Source organism: Lynx canadensis, chromosome C2 (genome assembly GCF_007474595.2).
Source record: "Lynx canadensis isolate LIC74 chromosome C2, mLynCan4.pri.v2, whole genome shotgun sequence".
Lineage (NCBI taxonomy): Eukaryota > Metazoa > Chordata > Mammalia > Carnivora > Felidae > Lynx > Lynx canadensis.
The window spans coordinates 27,386,271-27,407,758 of record NC_044311.2 but is presented as its reverse complement, the minus strand read 5'-3'; the positions used below and the strand labels follow the sequence as shown (position 1 = coordinate 27,407,758).

The 21,488-nt window shown below is 40.6% G+C and overlaps 1 protein-coding gene and 1 non-coding gene across 3 annotated transcripts in view; one reads left to right on the top strand and one right to left on the bottom strand.

Annotated features, from left to right (window-relative positions):
- NEK11 (NIMA related kinase 11) overlaps nt 1-21,488 on the bottom strand; it is a 269,267-nt gene that overhangs the window by 5,301 nt on the left and 242,478 nt on the right. The gene's annotated exons all lie outside the window — the stretch shown is intronic.
- Nucleotides 17,497-17,599, top strand: LOC115524339. Its single transcript, XR_003972047.1, has one exon. It is a non-coding gene; the product is annotated as a U6 spliceosomal RNA (small nuclear RNA).

Below are 21,488 nucleotides of genomic sequence, written 5' to 3'. Positions count from 1 at the left end.
CATCCCATTAAATCCTATGGATATGATATTGTTATTTCCATTTTACAGATGAGGAAATTGAGATATAAGAGGATATCGAATAACTTGCCCACTGTCACATAATTTTTAAGAGGTGGAGCTGGGACATGAATTGCAGTAATTTCTCTCCAGGGCTCACTTTTCATCACTGTGGATTCAGAGACCGTGGAGTTGAATATTGACTCTACCTGTCACTGGCCATGTGATTTGGGGCCACCTCTCTGAGCCTTGAATTTTCATATTTAAGTGCAGATTACACACATGCACACGTGCACACACAGACACACATATCTTAGCATAGTACCTGTCACCTACCACATGCTTATTAGCCATTGTTTTATTACCACAAACATTACCATTGCTTTCCTGATGGTGGATTGCACCATAGTCCGATTTCAGTTTAACTGCAAACTTTAAGCAGTTTTGTAGTTTTACCCCTGGTTAAGACACTATTTTAAATATTTTTATCTTCTCTGAATGACTTTGGAAGAAAAAAAAAAAAAGACACAAGAGAGCCAGTGGCAGAGTGGAAGTAAAAAAAAAAAAAAAAGTAATTTTGTAGGAATAATCATAAAAACCTATTTTAGCAGAAAGCATTAAGAGAACATAGATTATTCTTCAGGCATAGTTTAAGGAAAGCTTGAAAATGATTTTATAGAATATAAGAAATCCCTGAACATCAAATATGTATGAGTCACTGCAGGAACAGAACAGTGCAAATGTATTTCCCCAGTAATACTGTGGCCTTAGTGATCATTCAGCACTAATTAGCAGTAGGAAACTTTATCAAGGATGGATTTTGTACCCCTCCTCTCCACATCTAGTATTTCAAACGGCTGTCTCTGAATCTGGTGGGCAAAGACAGAACAGATCTCTCTACAGAGGGAGACAGCTGCACTGTTGATGCTTGGGTGACATGTGGCACCCTTACCTCCAGAGGACATGTGACTTTCAGACCCCTTTTTGTAAATGGTGCTTGCCTTCTGCTCTGCCCTCCCTGGGCAGTAGAATCTTGAGCGCAACAGTTGGTTGGAGACCCTGGCAAAGCTAACCTTCCCTGTAAGGATTATTTTGTTTGTGACTTATGCACCCTCCATTGTTCATAACCACTGAACATGTAGATGGATAAATACTGACTAAAACCCAAAATCTGGCTTGTTTACAAGAGATACACCTAAAACAAAGGGCACTGAAAGGTTGAGAGTAGACAAATACATTTAAAAAAAGATATGCCAGGCAAATAACCAAAAGAAATCTGGAGATAGCTATGTTAACATGAGACAAAATAGATTTTAAGAAACAAAGCATTATTAGGATAAAAAATGCCTCTAGATAATACAATAGTTTAATTCACCAGGAAGAAAAAAATTCTAAACTAGTATGCATCTAATAAAGTAGAATCAAAATATATAAATCACTACAGGGAGAAATAGTCAGAAATGTCCCCATAATATAGGTTTTCAATACACCTTGCTCAGTTACAGATGATAGGTAAAGCTTTAAAAAAATTAGTAGTGATACAGAAAACCTGAATATACTTAATAAGCTAAATGTAATAAACATATATTAGACCCTCTCCCTCCCTGACAATTAGAGAACCCTCATTCTTTCCGGGCTTTCATAACATTTACAAAATCTAACCATATTCTAGACAGCAATTCAAGCCTGAACATATTTCAAAGAATTGATTTTATACAAAATCTAGTTATCTGACCACAGTACAATTGATAGGAATATGTAACAAAGATATAGATTAAATAGTACTGTGTTTGTAAATTTTTTTATTCTAAATAAATTATGGGTCAATGAAAAATGAGGCATGCTATAAACAAACTCATTTTAAGTCAAAAGAAAAGTGATAGGTACTCTAGCATTATAATATTTCAGTGTAAATTTATTCTGACACTCAGAAAACATGCTGTAATATCTCTGCAATGATGCATCTGAGTATTTTAGAAATCATAAAATAGAAAATTCTATTTAAGGGGACTCTTGCTGTTACCTAAGATGTGAGAAGAGAGGGGAGTACTCCTTATGCAGTTCAAATTAAGGAAGAGACTGTAAGTTTGTTTTTTTCTACTGGAGGGAGGGAGGGAGAGACAGGGGGCAAGAACCACCCCTTCCATTAGGTGGGTATCTCAAATTAAAAACAAAACAAAACAAAACAAATGCATACTTTCAAATAAAAAGAACTACGTGTTTTCATTCTTTCTCATCTATTTTTTCCTATGCTCCACATCTTTAATCAATTTTATTCTCTTGTTCAAAGTCTTTTAAGTATTTAAGGGATCCTAAAGGTCATGTTAGTCCAGATGCTTCATTTACAGGCCAGTGCTCTTTGGGCTGGATCTCTGTCCTGCCCAGATGGATGGCAGACACAGGGGAGCTAGAGAAAGCCTCCCCAGGCTTCTGAAGGAGCTCCAGCTTCCTGGAGCCTACCTCCAACATGTGTTTGGCTGATTCCCCAGCTAGAAACTTTATTAAACTACAAGAGAGCACTTTCTCCCCTGCCTATTTTCTCCAAACTCAATCTCTCATCCTTCAAATTCCTTTACTGACTGACTTCCTCTCCTGTTTACTTATAATTTGCAAACAATATATTTTATCTCATCTATTTATTTACCCATCAATATTGACTGCTCTGTGTGCCTTCTAATTATCTATCTGTCTCAGGAGCTTGGAAGAAGATGCCCAACAAAAATATCCTCATTTTTTAAATTTATTTTTTTAAGTGTATCTATTTTTTAGTAATCTCTGTACCCAACTTGGGGCTCAAATTCACCACCCCGAGATCAAGAGTCTCATGTTCTACCAACCATGCCAGCCAGGTATCCCTGTCCTCACATTTTAAGTATTACTTTAATTTTGCAACAATCTCACACTTAGAGAAAAGTTACAAATAAAATACAAAGAACCCTTTTTTTCACTGAGCCTTTTGAGAATAAGTTGCTAACCTGATGCCCCTTCCCCTTTATACTTGGTGTGTATTTTCTACAAATAAAGACACTCTATTACATAACCACAGAATGGCCATCAGGATCAGGAAATTAACACTGATACATTACTGTCATCTAATCCTCTAATCCATTCAAGTTTCCCCAGTTGTCTAATAACGTCCCTTATAATAAAAGGATCCAGGTCAAAATAATCATGTGCTTTATTTAGTTATCATGTCTCTTTATTCTCCTTCAATGACTATTTTGTAGACTGTCCCTCATTTTTGTGTTGCCCTTGCTTCTGGGAGTTACCGACTCCCACCCTCTGGCTATCTCTCTTTTTATATATTAGCCTGAAAGATAGAAGTAGAAACTTCCATTATTTTGGGACATTATTAGAAAGCTCCAGCTACACCAGTTCAAGAAGTTTTGCTCTTCTCTTGGGTCCAAAAAAATGCCTTGGTAATAATAGTATCTTATTACTTTCAGGTGCCTAGTTGTTAATTCATCCCTATGGCTTTGTTCCCTGTATTCGGTAAGAAATAAGGGATCCTCATAGGGAAAGGAAGTAACTTGTGAATTAAGTTTCCAGAGACTCAAGAAAGAATGCCCTGAACATTCTGCTCACTTTGTATCTACACTTGAACAACAGGTAGAAATCTTATAGTTGTCATGCCCAACTGAATTTCCAAGCTTCCTCCCAAAATATCCTAATGCTGCAGCCTTCCCCATTTCTGTTCATGAAAGCTCCTCCTGCCTTCCAACTACTCTGGCCAAAAACCTTTGAGTCATTCTGGTTCCTCACTTTCTCTCCTACTCCAGTAGTCCAGCATCTCTCATAACCAGACCAGTTAGTAAATCCTATCAGCTCCATTTTCAAAATGTATGCAGGACTCCCACACTTCTCACCATCTCCATCACATCTGCCCTGGTCCAAGCCACCACACTGTCTCACCTGATTGTTGCAATGGCAATGGCATCTCAGTTGATCTTCTGCTCCTACCCTTGCTCCCCTATAGTCTGTTGTCAATTCAGCAGCCAGAATGAGTCAGATCCCTTCACTCCTCTGCTCAAAACCCTTTCTTGGGCTCCCCATCTCACTCAGAGTGAAGTCAAGGTCCTTCCAGTGGTCTACAATATCCTGAACGAACTTCCCACCATGCTCTCCAAATTCATTTCCTCCCCACCTCACTCCATTCCCCCTTACTGGCCCCTTGCTCTTCCTTGAATACCTCAGGCACATCCCACCCCAGGGCCTTTGCACCTGCTATTCCCTCTGACAAGAATATTCTTTCTCCAGATACCCATATCTCCCTCATTCATCTTCTCCAGGTCTGTGCCCTCATGTGATCTTTTCAGAGAGACCTACAGGACCACCCTTTTTAGAAATGTAACTTTTACCCCCATTCTGCACTGTCTATTATCTTTCCCTGTTTTGTTTTGTTTTGTTTTGTTTTAGCATTTGTTACTTTCTAGCACAATCTGTTCTTCCCTAATATTTTACCATCTGTCATCACCCCCATTACCGAATATAAAATCCATAGGGCACGGATTATTTTCATGTTTCTTGTTCACTGATCCCATTACCTAGAACAGTGCCTGGTGTATAATAAGTACACAATAAACACATGTTGGATGAATGAATAGATGCTTTGAAAGCCAAGTAGAAAAGGAATATGGTGATATCATATATTTTTTACTTAAAATATATGCATCTCCAGGGTTTGTTCCAAGAATTAGCACATAATGAAATTGTAACCTAATTTTGCAAAGTATAAGATCACTTTTGTGATCTTTAGTTGTTGTTTTTCAAGATAAATCGCCAATCAAGTGTAGCTTTCAGTATTATTATACTTTCATCCCTATTTTAAATGGAATGGCTTTATGGGGCCTATACAATCATCCCTGGATAAAGATGAAAGGACTGGGCTTCATGCTTGACACACGGGGCCACCTGGAAAGCAACGGAAGTCTGCCCCCAGCTGCCAAAAGCCCCCCTCCCTGCTGCCCATGTGAGGCCTTGGAGAAGGAGAGCTCCAGAGGCCCTCAGCACCTCAGAGGGAAGGGGTGGCCAAATCAGCACTGTTTGACAGATGTCACCGTCTGCCATGCGAGTTAAATAAGGCAGAGAGCAGCAGCTGAGGGGATGTTAGCCTCCTGGTCCAAAGGACATTTTAGTAGAGCAGCAAAAAATGTTTAACGCGTTCCCCCCTCCCAGAAAAACAGCAAGCAATTTCTCTTCAGGGAGAGAGAAGGAATGAGCTCCCACCAGTTCTGGTAGGTCATCAGGTTGAAAAGCTCCCTCATCCCTTATCTGTTTAGACAAGCTAACAGAAAAGTGTCTTCCCTTCCTTGGAGCTTACTTGCCTTGCGGATCGCTTCTCTACCCAGTAGAAGCTCCCTGATGATGGCTACATTTACAGTTTTATTTTCTGACTAACTAACCACTTGAGGAGGAAAAACTAAAAGCAAAGGGTTTTGTTTGTTTTCAGGTTGGCTCCCCAATGAGGCTTGAAGCCTTGGGGACAGAGTCTTTCTTTCTTTCTTTCTTTCTTTCTTTCTTTCTTTCTTTCTTTCTTTCTTTCATTTTATTTTGTTAATTTCATTTTATTTTTAAATTTACACCCAAGTTAGCATATAGTGGAACAATGATTTCAGGAGTAGATTCCTTAGTGCCCTTTGCCCATTTACCCCATCTCCCTCCTACACCCCCTCCAGTAACCCTCTGTTTGTTCTCCATATTTAAGAGTCTCTTACGTTTTGTCCCCCTCCCTGTTTCTATATTATTTTTGTTTCCCTTCCCTTAAGAGTCTTTCTAAGTCACTCTCTCATCCAGTGTGGTCCTGGCACCAGGCTGCACCCAACTTGTTCGTTCAGCACATTTTTAATGAATACCTGGTACATGCCAAGTGCAGGGAATGCTGCCATCAGCTTGTGACCTCACAGAACTCGTATTTTAGTGGGAAGATGACAGATATTAAACAAGGAAACAAGGTTTTTATCAGTGCTGCAAATAAAATGAAAAGGAAATGGAAGACAGACTGGCTTGCCCAGAAGAGGGTTTGGATCCCTAGGAAGAGCGGGGGTAGAAACGATGGTTGGTGCCAGCCCCCTTTTGACCACCAGGCCCTGTCATGTGAACCAGCACCCTCCTCTTCTTGGTTGGCCCCCACTTCAGAGGAAACATTCGTGGGGATGTGGCGAGAGTACAGAGGCCCGCACATGTCCAAATGATGAAAAGTTATGAACCAAGCTAACAGACTGTTCAATAAAATATGACTTACTTCTTACCCAAATTAACTTTCTAAAGACCTGGAAGGCCAGGTCTGCATTCAGCATTCTCAAACTCCTCAGAGCTCTGCATCAGAATAGGGCAGAAGGGGTGATCCCGCCCCTGGCCCTTTGTCCCTGGATGTCGGCCTGTCCCCTTGTCTTCTAGTCTGGCTCTCTTTCTGGTTGTGAGCGGGTGATTTGCATACACATTTGATACCTCAACCCCTATGTCCAGGATTCACCCATGCTTTCTTCAGATAGCCCTCCTGTGATCTGCCTCAGGGTTAGAGGAGCCTTAGGGGCAGCCCAGACCACCCATGGGAGGAGAGTAGAGGCCCTCTGAGGTAGAGGCCCACAGACTCCACAAATGGGTTTGGGGCCCTCTGGAGGAAAGAATTGTAGGGCCCTGGGGTAACTAGGGCTTGGTGTAGAAGAGGAGAAACAGGCTTTGAGTATGCAAGTCCCCTTGGCCCCATGGTCTCTTTGCTTTACGGGAAAGGATATGACTGGAGGATGACCATACTGGCACCCTCTATAGCACAGGCCCAGTATCCCCCTTTTGCCTGGGGCTAGGGTGGTACTGGAGGAGAGAGGCTACTCTTGCTAATGTAATTAAGAAAGACCTCTCTGAGGGGTGGGAGCAGGGCGGATATTAGAAAGGAGACCTGAATGGTAAGGACAAGTGACCCCTGCACGACTCCCAGGGTGTGGGAGAAGAGAATTTCCCAACTAAGGGAAGAGGAAATGCCCTGTCACCATAAGCCCTTTAAGGAAGAAAAGAAGACAGTAGTGGTTCAGGCCTGATCTGGAGGAGGAGATGACAGGACGCAAAGGCAGATGGTTAGGCAGGGGCAGGCCCTGGAGGAATCCGTAAGGAGTCCTCCATCTTGATGCAATGGGTGGCCATTGGGGGACTGACATGATCTGAGCCCTGCTATAGCCATAGCATGCTGGGGGCTGTGCAAAACAGATGAAAACTAAGGAACCACTGTCAAGAGCAAATCAATAGAAGCACTGCACAAAGCGGTCCAGTGCCCTTTATGTAAGGGTCCTAGCGATTAACTCTTCCCCAAATTTCAGAAGGAAGAAAAACTCAACTCTCCTACTGAGCTGGTTTTTGTAGCTCGTCGGGGTTCTCCCCTTGTGCAGACCACCTGAAAGCACAGAGTTGACTATTCATTTCCCAATCTGGCATCCAATCTCAATTTTATATCTCATTACCCATATGTTTTCTCATAGACTTTCCTCAGAACAGCATGAATTATAAGTAAATGGCAATAGTAATTACATATACAAGTAATTGCGGCTCAAGAGACTGATATCCGACCAATAGTGCTTTTGGCAATTGTACACTGAAGTGTTTTGTTTGTCTGGTATATTGTAATTGCAGAGTGGGTAGCAGGAAGATTCCAGTGTGTGCTGCTGGCCTTGGCTACTAAAAAATTATAGCAAAGGCTCGCTATAGTCTTGCTGAGACTTGCTGAGCAAGTTTGCTGAGACTGTTTCCAATCTCTACAAACAGATTTGTGCTATATCTTTTCATGATCCTCCTAACTTTATTATAAGGATGTATAAAATGTTTGTACTTTAGACAAAAAGTATAAAGCATAATACAATGAACACTCACATATTTAACTCCCAGTGTAAGGAACCAAGCAATAACGAATACAGCTGAAGCTCCCTGAATTCCCTGCACAAATCATAAACCCCTTCCAGTCCCCAGAGGTCACCACTATTTTGAATTTGGTGTTTTATCATCACCGAGCATTTAAAAACTACTTTTACTATATAAGTGTGGCTCTTTGGAAATAAGTAGAACTGCTTTGTGTGGTTTTACATTTTGCGTGGTATTAGACTTATCCTTGCCCCCTTTTGCTTAAAATTGTTGACATTTATCCCCTTCACTTCTGTAGTTCATTGATTTTCACTGTGTGCCGTTCCATGACTATTTCTATATTCGTTCACCTGCTGAAGTATATTTCGGGTTGTTTCTGTTTCTCCCCCACCCCCTGCCCACCTTTACTAATAAGGCTGCTACAAACATTCTTGGCACGCATCTCCTTGGATTCATTATATCTTAAATTACAAAACATAAACACACCTGGGAAACTCAGCTCTTCAGACACAGTTCTGACCTGACATCATTATTGTCAGATTGGTTTCCCATCACTCATATTTGGTCATCAAGATAACCACTTATAATAGCATCAAGATGGATGTTTATAATAAGAAGATATAATCCAGAGAGGGATAGAATGATTTAAAAATTAGAACTTGGAACTTTTGAAAAGCCCTGTAAGTTACCAAGGAGTTCATGTAGTCAAACACTTTCATTGTATAGACAAAGGCAGTGATTCCAGAATGGGACTAAGGACAGTGGGTCCTATCCTGGGCCCCCAGTGTGATGGCCATACATATGAAATATAGAAAAAGTAAATTCCCTTGCTTTTCCTTCTATTCACTAAGCCCCCCTAAACCATGCACCATGAAATGTTGACTGCTCAACAAAGTCCTTCCTAGCTGAATTATAACTGTGTTTCCCTTGATCAATTCAAACCACATTTTTTATTTTTCAAAAGTCATTTTTACCACAGCTTTGCTGAAGTAGAAGCAAAAGACCTGAAACTAACATAAATTTCCTATTCAAACACAATAAGAATAATTGGATTTGCAAAGGAAAATAAAAAGAAATCACAAAGGAAAAGAAACTAGAACATTAATATGTTTGGAAGAATTTGTTGGGGACAGGATGTGGGAAACTATGAGTTTCCTGGGAGAAGAGTGAATTTCAAAAGCTGCCTGTCATTTGGTGAGATTCTCCAAGGGCTCCCTCCTTGACCAAACTTTAGTCAGTCCCTACCCTTGATACCTAACCTAGTTCCTATTAGTAACTCTCCATCCACTGACCCCACTAATACTGTCCGTTGACCATAAATCCCCTACTCGTGTGTTGTGTGGGGCTGAGTTCAATCTCTCTCTCCCCTATTGCAACAGTCTTAAAAAATCTTCCTCGCCTGTTTAATTCTGTTAGGTGCAGTTTTTCTTGGACAGATTTACTTCTCAATGCAGAGAGGATCCAGACTGTCACTGGGTCCCACATTACAAGCTGTCCATGTTTGCAATAACCTGAGACAGTCTCAGTGTGTGCCTGGCACGGGAGTATAATCACCAGTGGTACCCATTCCACTGTCAAAAGTGCCCCAGTTTGGACAATAAATCATAGAATTACCCACACGTGGTGTGAAATTTACTGGCTAAATTGTCATCGGGACTCTCAGTGCCAAGAGCACCTGCTGGACTTTTAAAATGGTGCTACAGCAATTCAAAGAACAAAAGAGAGCAGACTCCTTAAATGAGAACACCCCTTTCCAGTCCTGACCCCTGAGGCATAGTTACATTAGAATTGTATCATTTTATGTCTAAATTAAAACATTTCTCCATAAACAAAAAATGATGATTTTCATCACTTTGTCTCTCAAACATGTTCATACATTGCCTTTATTATACCTCTCCTTCGATGACTATGGAGGGGTTTATCACAGCACGCTTACCAGGAATGTGACATGCATTCCAGAGCAATGGGGAGAGGGAGGGAGGAGACAGAGAGACACCAGGAAGGCCAATGTGGTGCTGGCCTTAGGAAAAACAACTGAGAATGGGGAATCGATACCTCATTCTCCCATGAATTGCATTAAAAGGCTGAAATGAGTTTGCAAAACAATAATCGAAGCTGACAGCTGCTCTCGACAGGTTGGGACAAATGAAAATTGAGCTGGGCTTTCACATGCTGTGGGGAGCGGGCAGGACAGGCAGGAACCTCCTAATGCCTTTCACTTGGAAACACTGGGTTTCTTAATTGTCTCCTGTCCTGAAGCCAAAGGAGAAGATCCCTCATTAAGGTGACGTTTGCCGAGTGGTTTTGAGAAATGGACGTTTTAGCTCCTTTCACTTGTTTGAGAGCATCTGCAAGAGGCCCATATCGTGCAGGGCTTCCAGGAGTCCAGTGGGACAGGAGAAGTGAAACTCCATCAGCAGGATCTCAGGTAGGGGCCTTCAGGCACAGGCCAGGGTGGGGGTGGCAGGGGGAAGGGCTGGATCAGATAATCTCCAAATTTCATCCTATTGGGAAAGTCTATGATTCTGCCTCCATGGACTCTTGGCATGGGTTTGTTAACCCCGTTTTATAGGTAGGAAGATTTGAACGAGGAAAGAGCAAGGACACTGAAGGGGAGCTGAGCCTCCTGACTCAGCTGAGCTCAGTATGAGACCTGAAAGATGAGACTGTTGATTTAAAAAAAGGAGACTGTTGATTTAAAAAAAAAAAAAAAGGAGTTGGGGTGCCTGGGTGGCTCAGTCGGTAAAGTGTCCAACTTTGGCTCAGGTCATGATCTCATGGTTTGTGGGTTCGAGCCCTGTGTCGGGCTCTGTGCTGATAGCTCAGAGCCTGGAGCCTTGCTTCGGATTCTGTGTCCCTCTCTCGCTCTGCCCCTCCCCTGCTCATGTTCCATCTCTCTCTCAAGAATACATAAAACGTTAAAAAATTTAAAAAAAGAGGAGCAAAGGCCATCAGGAGGTTGCTTTACTGAAACCTCACCATTCAAAACGGGGTCCTGCCTGCAGCATCACATCTCTGGACTGCTGGTTAGAAATGCAGAATCTTAGATCCCACCCCAGACCTGCTCAATCAGAATCCGCATTTAACAAGATCACAGTGGATCCAAAACCTTTGAGATGCAGCAAAAGTGGTTCTAAGAGGGAAGTTTATAGCAATACAGGTCTATCTCAAGAAGCAAGAAAAATCTCAAATAAACAACCTAACCTTACACCTAAAGGAGCTAGAAAAAGAAGAACAAACAAAACCCCCAAAAACAGCAGAAGGAAAGGAATAATAAAGATTAGAGCAGAAATACATGATATGACACTAAAAAGACAATAGAACAGATCAATGAAGACAGGAGCTGGTTCTTTGAAAAGATCAACAAAATTGATAAACCTCTAGCTAGAGTCAATAACAACAACAACAACAACAACAACAACAACAAAAAACAAAAAAAGAGAGAACTCAAATAAACAAAATCACTAATGAAAGAGGACAAAGAAAACTGACACCACAGAAATACAAATAATTGTAAGAGGATATTATGAAAAATTATATGCCAACAAACTGGACAACCTAGAAGAAACGGATAAATTCCTTGAAATATATAACCTCCTTAAACTGAAGCAGGAAGAAATACAAAGTTTGAACAGACCAATTACCAGCAACGAAATTGAATCAGTAATAACAAAGACCCCAAACAAACTGAAGTCCAGGACCAGACAGCTTTAGGTGAGTTCTACTAAACATTTAAACAAGAGTTACTACCTGTTCTCAAATTCTTTCAAAATATAGAAGAGGACGGAAAACTTCCAAAATCATTTTATGAGGTCAGCATTACCCTGATACCAAAATCAGATAAAGACACCACACAAAAGAGAGAACTATAGGCCAATATATCTGATAAAAAAGTTGCAAAATACTAGCAAAATGAATCCAACAATACATTTTAAAAAATCATTCACCATGATCAAGTGGGATTTATTCCTGGGATACAAGGGTGGTTTAATATTTGCAAATGAATCAACATGATATATCATATCAATAAAAGAAAGGATAAAAACCAAGCATTTGACAAAGTACAACATCCATTCATGATAAAAACTCTCAACAAAATAGGGTTGTAGGGGACATACCTCAACATAATAAAGACCATATACGAAAACCCCACAGCAAACATCATACTCAGTGAGGAAAAATGGAGACCTTTTCCCTTAAGGTCAGGAATAAGACAAGGATGTCCACTTTCACTACTTTTATTCAACATGGTGTTAGAAGTTCATGACATCAAGTCCCGCAGAGCCTGTTTGAGATTCTCTCTATCCCTGTCCAAACAAACAAACAAACAAACAAAGAAACAAACTTAAAAACAAACAGGGGCGCCTGGGTTGGTTAAGCTTCTGACTTCAGGTCAGGTCATGATCTTGCAGTTTGTGAGTTTGAGCCTGCTTTGGGCTCTGTGCTGATAGCTCAGAGCCTGGAGCCTGCTTTGGATTCTTTGCCTCCCTTTCTCTCTGCCCCTCCCCTGCTCATGCTCTGTCTCTCTCTCTCAAGAATAAATAAACATTAAGAAAATTAAAAAAATAAAAATAAAAGGCAAGGTACTGAATGGAAGAAGAAATTTGCAAATGACATATCCGATAAAAGGGTTAGTATCTAAAATATATAAAGAAGTTATACAACTCAACACCCAAAAAACAAATTATCCAATTAAAAAATGGGCAGAAAACACGAACAGACATTTCTCTAGAGAAGATGTACAGATGACGGACAGACACGTGAAAAGATGCTCAACATCACTCATCATCAGGGAAATGCAAATCAAAGCTACAATAAGCTATCACCTCACACCTGTCAAAATGGCTACAATAAAAAAACACAAGAAACAACAAGTGTTGTCAAGGATTTGGAGAAAAAGGAACCCTGTGCATTGTTGGTGGGAATGCAAATTGGTGCAGCCACTGTGGAAAACAGTATGGAGGTTCTTCAAAAAATTGAAAATAGAACTACCCTATGATCCAGTAATTGCACTACTGGGTATTTACCCCAAAATACAAAAGCGCTAATTCAAAGGGATACATGCATCCCTAAGTTTATTGCAGCATTATTTAAATAGCCAAATTAATAGAACAGCTCAAGTATCCATCGATGGATGGATAAAGATGTGGTATGTAAATATATGTACATATATATCCATATTTATCCATAATTATATATATTATATATATAATGAAATATTATTCAGTCAGAAAAAAGAATGAAGTCTTGCTGTTTGCAACAACATGGATGGATCTAGAAAGTATAATGCTAAGCAAAATAAGCCAGTCAGAGAAAGACAAATACCACATGATTTCACTCATATGTGGAATATAAGAAACAAAGGAACAAAGGAAAAAAGAGAAAAAGAGAGGGAGACAAACCAAGAAACAGATTTTTTTTTAAGTTTTTATTTAACTAATCTCTACACCCAACATAGGGCTTGAAGTCAGGACCCTGAGATCAAGAGTCACATGCTCATCTGACTGAGCCAGCCAGGCACCCCAAGAAACAGACTCTTAACTATAGAGAACAAACTGATGGTTACCAGAGGGGAGGAGGGCAGGGGGATGGGTGAAATAGGTGAGGGGGACTAAAGAGTATACTTATCATGGTGACAAAAAAAAAAAAAAAGAAAAAGAAAAAGAGAAAAGATCACAGTTCCTTCACATATTCATTCACACTAGCCGAAGTCAAGAATTTCTAGGAAACAGTTTATACTCTTAATAAAGAACAAAAGTTTTTGAACCAAAAAGGAAAAAAAAAAAAACAACAAAAACAAGAAAGCACCCTTCCCACCATAAAACAAAACCCCAAGTCATTTGTAGGCACTTGAGAGTTTGAGAAGCAATGACTGGAACTCTGGATCACACTTTGAATAGCAAGACTCCAAAAAGCATTTAAAGCTACGAATTCTCTTTTGACAGAGTTCTGAGGCTTTTATGCAATCAGGCCAGCTTACCAAGCTCTGAGGCATCATTTCGCATACCAGCACCCTCTGCAGAATTACTAAATTTGCTTTTTTACAACATGAGTTTAAATCTGATAAGAGTCATAAGAAAGGGACCTCCATCAGTTTCAGACTAAAGCACTCTCTCTCTTTCTCTCTCTCCCCTCTTCCCTTTCCTTCTCCCTGGAGACCTGGTGCACAGATTTGGGTTGGTAATAATCTTGTATTCATAACACATTCTCAGCATCATGTTTGTTTCAAGAGGAAGATACCAGCCTTGCTCAGGTTGAAGATTATGAATTACAGTTTGGTAGTTTGCTGGGTTTGCTACAAGTCTCTTTTTTGACTAAGCAGGAAATCGTTTTTTCCTTCATTTCAGGAAATATTGTATTCTAATTTTATCTTACTGATGATCTGACTGGGAAGTGACAACCAAGCATAAGCCCATGTTAATAATTTTGTCTTCTTTTCTTTGTTTCTGCAAAAACCACTTGGTGTGAAATAAAGTTTCAATTAGGTCTAATATATGGGTTGTCTTGGGATACACTTGGGAAGACACAGGAAGAATTAAATTGCAGGTTTTAGTTGAACCATATGAAATTGCCACTTTCACAGGTTAAAGAGCAGCGAAACATTGGCAGCTTCTTTTAATCAGCCTAATTATAATGTTTCAATTTAGAATTTCTTGACCTAGGGAATATCAAGAGAGTAGCAAGTGCTATTTGTGGAGGCTGGGCTGCTCTATTTCCTTGGAGATTTTTTTTTTTTTTTTTTGGAGGTTAGGACAAATGCTCTGAAGGCTAGATAACCATTTTTCTATTCTGAGCAGCCAGGGAGAAATGGTGTTAGAAGGTCAGGTTTGGTTATAGATTCAGGATGAAAGTATGTATCCTTGAAGGAGGCTTATCACCTTCCGAATCTGTGAAATATATAAATGGTGCCAAACCTTGACACGACAAACCTAGGGTGAATTTCTTTTCTACTTCCTTGTTACAGTCAAATGCAGGTAATGGTTTAACTCTGATCACAGCAAGAAGAGCTTTTCCCTATCACAAACTAACACCACTCTTTAGTCAGAATGTGGGAGTGGAAGAGTCAAAGGGAAGTGTAAGAATCTAGTCCCTTTCTTATTCTTATCACAATTATACTGTAGGCATGCTGTGTTCCATGGTACTCTAAGACTATTCTATGATAGTTCCATGGTACTCTAAGACTATTCTATCATATTCTATGATTCTATTCTATGAATCCCATCAGAGTGTAATGAAGTATTTAAGCATGCTGGCCCAGGATCACGCTTTAAGTAGCAAAGGTAGGAATCATGTATTATTTGTAATGGTGTGCATAGTGCTTTTAAGAGATCTTGGCACACAGAAGGCATTAACAACTGTTTTATCCCAAGTTTTAAAATTTGTTGAGGGGCTCCTGGGTGGCTCAGTCAGTTAAGTGTCTGGCTTCAGGTCAGGTCATGATCTTGAGGTTCATGAGTTCGAGTCCTGCATCGGGCACTGTGCTGATGGCTCAGGGCCTGGAGCCTGCTTCAGATTCCGTGTCTCCCTCTTTCTGTCCCTCCCCTGCTCACACTCTGTCTCTCTCTCTCTCAAAAATAAATAAACATTAAAGAAATTAAAATAAAAATTTGTTGAATAATGGGGTGCCTGGGTGGCTCAGGCATTCCTTTAAGCATCTGACTTCGGCTCAGGTCATGATCTCATGTTCCTGGGTTTGAGCCCCGCATTGGGCTAGGTGCTGACAGCTCAGAGCCTGAAGCCTGCTTCAGATTCTGTTTCTCTCTCTCTCTCTCTCAAAAATAAATAAACATTAAAAAAAAAGAAATGTTAAAATTTGTTGAATAAATGGTGACTTTTAATAACCAATCACATTACCAAGAATTGAAGATATTACATTAAAAATCTTTGTGGATCATAAAAACCAATTTGGCAATAAATATCAGGAGTCACATTCTATGAACCAGTAATTATAATAAAAGGTCATATCCTATAAACCAGTAATTGCAAGACACTTATCTTAGGAAAGTTAAATTGTTTGAAATGTTTGAAAACACCATTAGGTAAAAAAATATTTACCTTATATACATGAATTGAAAAAAACTGAAAGCCTAAAACCCAAGAATAAGCTGTTATAGATAAAGTAACAATATTTTTAGACTATTTAATATTTAATAACCTTGGGAAATACTCGAGAAAGGTGAGGGTGAAAAACCTTGACACCAATATCTTATCCTTCTTGTTTCCTAGTACTATATCATAAAAATGTCCCAAATTACTTAAAATTCTGCCAAAATAGTATTTTTAATGGCTGTAGAATATTCCATTGGATGTAAATAAAGTTATTAACTGTTTCATGAATACACATACACACACATGCACTAAAAAATAACATGCAGATGGGATCATAGCATCCCTATTGTTCTGTACATTTTCTCAGTTGATAATATAGAGAGCTCATCACATAAGCACACACAGATCTTCATTAATTCTTTTCATCTTCAATGCCAGGATAGTATTCCGCTACAGAGATACATGTTGATTTTTCAAAACAGCTCTTATTGATTCCTTTAGGCTATTTATAGCTTCTTTGCTATTAAAACAACCCTTCAACAGATACATACATTTTTGTGCATGTATGCAAGTATTTCTGTAGGATAAATTCTGAAATTGCCAGATCAAAGAGAATGCCCATTTAAAAAACTTGAATAGACATTGCCAAATTGCCCTCCAAATTATCGCACCAATTAACATTCACTTCAACAGTGTATGAAAGTAACTGCTTCATTTTAAAGTGGAAACAGTGAGGAATGCCTGGGTGGCTCAGGTGGTTAAGCGTCTGGCTTTTGATTTTGGCTCAGGTCATGATGTCATGGTTTGTGAGTTTGAGTCCTGTGTCAGGCTCTGTGCTGACAGTGCAGAGCCTGCTTGGGATTCTCTCTCTCTCCCTCTTTACCCCTTCCCCATTCCCTCTCTCTCTCTCTCTCAAAATAAATAAACTTAAAAAAAAATAAAGTGGGAACACTGGATGGGATACAGAGTTGATGTCTGAACAACATGGGTTTGAATGGTTTGTGTGGTCCACTTACATGCGGATATTTTACAGTATAGTACTACAAATGTATTTTCTCTTCCTTATGATTTTTCTTAATGATGTTTTCTTTTCTCTAGCCTCCTTTATCGTAAAATACAGTATATAACACTTACAGCATACAAAATATGTATTAATCGACTGTTGATGTTATTGGTAAGGCTTCCCTTGAACTGTAGGCTCTTAGTTAACTCTTGGGAAGTCAACATCATATGCAGATTTTCAATTGTGTGGGGGGTTGGCGCCCCAACTCCTGCATTGCTTAAAGACCAACTGTATTTATGTGTATATGTGTATGTGTTTGAAATAGATCTCATGAACCCCAACCATACTATGGCATGATTGTAAATGAGGTCCCCTTTTCTCCTTCCCTACATCCCTTTCCACTTTTTCTTCCTTCCTACCTTCCTTTTTTTCATTTTTTTCCTTCTCTTTCCTCCCTCCCTTTCTGCCTTCCATCTTTATTATTTTATCTAATGGGAAAAGAGACAGAGGGAAAGTCAGGGTAAGGTGAAGGCCAGTGAAGAATTTATGTGGCATTTAGGGAATGGGAAGAAAGCAGGAAGTGGGCTTCAGATGGAAGCAAAGTGCTTATTTTGGCAGCATATGGACGAAGATTGGAATGACACAGAGATTAGCAGGGCTTCTGCATAAGATGGCACACAGATTTGTGACTCGATTTATATTTTTATGGTAACTGTGAGAGGTGATGGACGTATAAATGAAGGCTGTCGTGGCAATCACGCCACAAAACATACATATAGCAAACCATCGCATTGTACACCTTAAACTTACGTAACGCTACGTCAAATATATCTCAATAAAGATGGAAAAAACTCAGAAGCAGAATGTTGTGGGAAATACCTGGAAATGTGTGGTGTGGGGCAAGTCAGACATACTGGGGAGGACGGTTTGGATGTGCATTGCTAATCTTCATGAGCACAGGATTCACCTGAGGAGCTTGTTCAGATTCAATAAGTCCGGATGGGGCCTGACAACCTGCATTTCTAATGGGCTTCTGGGCAACACTGCTGGTCTGGGACCACACTGTGAGGAACAGAACTTAGTTGACAAAGCCAGCTTCCAGAAACAACAGGCAGATGCATTAGTAAGCAGTGAGAAGGGCTGTGAGCATTACCATTTGGAGCCAAGAATGCCTTCTGCAAATGTTACATACAAGGTGATAAAAGTCGTGAGCTGGCTCCTTCCGTTACTACTGTGTCACCCACCCAATTCAGCTTGGCCCACACCAGCACTGGAACCAGACGCTTCACTCAAACCTATGCTTATTTCTTCTACTCTTGCAGGAATCCTGATCTGGAGATCAGATTGTATTTGATTTGCTTCATCTCCAAAACTTAGTAATGATGTCAGTCACACAGAGTCCTCCAACGTTTCCTTCATTCACATAGCGCCTGGTGCTGCTGACACTGTGCAAGGTTTAAGTGGCAAGTGCCCACCTTAAGTTCAGTCCTGAAGGTGCCCACAACCTGCAGCTGGCAGGATTGAAGCCACACCTTGTTGCTTTCCATGCTGGGTGAGGACAAAATGGGAACTATTGCCCAAAGGTCCTGTGTTAAAGTCCTTTGGAATTAAACCATTTTAAGGCTCCTCTACAACTTTCCAATGTTCCACAGAAATGTTTTCTGAAGCGTTATGTTGCGGCAAAGCTAGGATTATTGATGTATGTTTGGGAACTGGGACGTTTTTATATCTAATTCTTCCTGTGGGATGATTTCTTTGCCATCAGTCCTTGTAAATCAAGGGAAGAACAAATGCTAGCTTTAAAAATTCACAAGCTGAGGTCGACAGAAACATTTTCCACCTCTCTGATCCAAGCCAGGCAGTGTTTGATGCTGGCACACCTAGATTTTCCCTCTCTTAGTTTCTGCCTAAGGAAAGCGAGACATGAAATTACTGGTACACACACACAGGCACACACACATGTGCGTGCTCGCACACAAAAGCTCAGGCTTCGAGCCTTAGGGAAACTAGTAAATGAATAGTCTCCTTTTCAAAACATAATAAAAAAGACAAGACTCAGTGCAGGTCTTAAGAACTTTGTCACCTGTTGAGGCTGTTGTTTGCATTTAGGAAACGGGTTCAACGTGAGTAAAAGTGTGTGTTTCTCTCAATCCTGGAGGGACATGCAAGGTTAGCTTTATGAGTGATAGGTACAGACTAAGGATACATGAGAAAGGGTTTTTTTTTTTTTTTTTTTTTTTTTTTTTTAAATTTTTTTTTTTTTTCAACGTTTATTTATTTTTGGGACAGAGAGAGACAGAGCATGAATGGGGGAGGGGCAGAGAGAGAGGGAGACACAGAATCGGAAACCAGGCTCCAGGCTCCGAGCCATCAGCCCAGAGCCCGACGCGGGGCTCGAACTCACGGACCGCGAGATCGTGACCTGGCTGAAGTCGGACGCTTAACCGACTGCGCCACCCAGGCGCCCCGAGAGAAAGGCTTCTAATATGCTTGTATTCACTTTAAGTTTTGCTCTAATAAGGGATCATTAAAAATATGATTAGCAATTAGGTTGTTTTTATGCTTGAATCACGCTTTCATTTGCATTAAAAAGTTCTGTTTGAGTAGAAAAGTCAGAGAGGCATAATGTTTCTTCTCTTTTTCAAGAAATCAAGCTGTTTAAACTGTACAACAACCGCAAAACTACATCTACCTGGTGAACAAAAGAAAAACCAACAGCGGAGAGTTATCTTTACATATCACATAGACAGCCATAAAAATGTTTTGTGTTAATGACTTAAAAGAAATAGAAACATGGGAGTTGAGAGAGCGTGTCCCAGGACCACTTAATGTCAAGGCTCTGTCGCACCAAAGATGTTGAAGGAATTGCTGAAGGTTCGTGGCAAAGCAAGGAGCACATGAACACAGTCTGTTTCAAGAATGCCTCTGAGGCGTGATGGGCTGGCAAGTGGTGCCAGTTTATTAACCTATTGCCTTGGCTCCAAACCCACTCTTCTGGACTCATTCTTCTGATACTGGGCCCCAGACTCTGTGGACCTTTTTGTCTTGCCCACTGCCCCTTATTAGGCTCCATTAATAGAAGGTTCTGGAGGAAAATGGGAAAGCTGGAGCAGAAAAAAGGGATTTGACCTCCAGTTCCATCAGATGCCCTGGTGACAGCACATCTTCTGTCTTCCGGCCAGCAGCAGCTCACTTCAGTGTACGGTGTCTCCATTCCTCGCGGACCCAGCCTCATTGGTTCCATTCAGAGACACCAGCATCAGCGGCTGGCACTCTGTCCTCCAAAATCTGGGTACCATTCCATGGAATCTCTCCTCAAGTTCAGAGACACCAACATGGCCCAGCAATGGCTCCTCAGGGGTCTGTACCCTGGTCCGTGGGCCCCTCCTCTGAGCCTCTGAGTCTTCATGGTCCCAGCCTCTTCCTTTTATTCTCCAGGTCAGCGTGGTAGCTGCTGCCCACATTTGCTGCTCCATGATATGCCAGCATCTTTTTGTCTTTTTAGTTGCCCTAATACTTGAATAACAATGCTATATTAAATTCTCTCCATTAAAGTAATTGGTGTGGTTTCTTTCTCTTAATAGGGCCCCGACTGATAGACAAGCTGAGAAAGGCTGGGCAGGATTCTTTTCCAAGACACAACATTCTCTAAGCATGAAAGATTTTCCTGTAAGATTTGTTGTGCAATTTGGTTATTGAATCACGTATGGGTCAAACTACCTGATCCTTATTTGGAACATCAGAGCACAAGAAAAATCCAGTATCTTGTAAATGGTTTCATGAGCTTCCACCTCCATCTATTGTTGTTTATGCTCTAAAAGGATAGATAGGATGTAGAGTGACCTGAGATGGTGGTTATGGTATTCTCTAACTTAACTTCCTTAATGGAACACACACACACACACACACACACACACACACACACACACACAGTTTCTTCTATGGAGAAGATGGAAGAAAGCAATGAGAGGTTTCTGGAGATGAATCTGGAGATTCACAACCAGAACTCCAGGTATGGTTAGATGAAGAGAATTCTATGTCATTGAAAGAATAAATGCCAGCTTTGTTGGATTGGCAGCTGACACTAAGTTCTCTATAGAATGGACTAAAAAGTAAATGTATCCTGATTTGAAAACCTTTCAGATGAGTGGGAAAAACTGTCATTTCATTTATTTTTAGTAAAAGCACAATGTTGAAATGCTACTTGATTCAGATGACAACGTGGGAGACAGGACTGCACCCAGAACTTTGCACTACAGTCATTGTAGGAGGAAACACCTGGTTGTACAAGTCCTGGTCACACACATTCCTGAGATTCTTTAGTTTGTGCTGGTTTAAAACAGCAAGATTGCATATGGCAACAGTGACAGGAAACATTTCAGATTTCTTGCTTTGTCTATAACAAAGTGAGGACTGTAAATATTTCCTTTGTCTTGTCTCTTGTCTACAGATGATAAAACTAATCGCAGGGGTGCCTGGGTGGCGCAGTCGGTTAGGCGTCCGACTTCAGCCAGGTCACGATCTCGCACTCCGTGAGTTCGAGCCCCGCGTCAGGCTCTGGGCTGATGGCTCGGAACCTGGAGCCTGTTTCCGA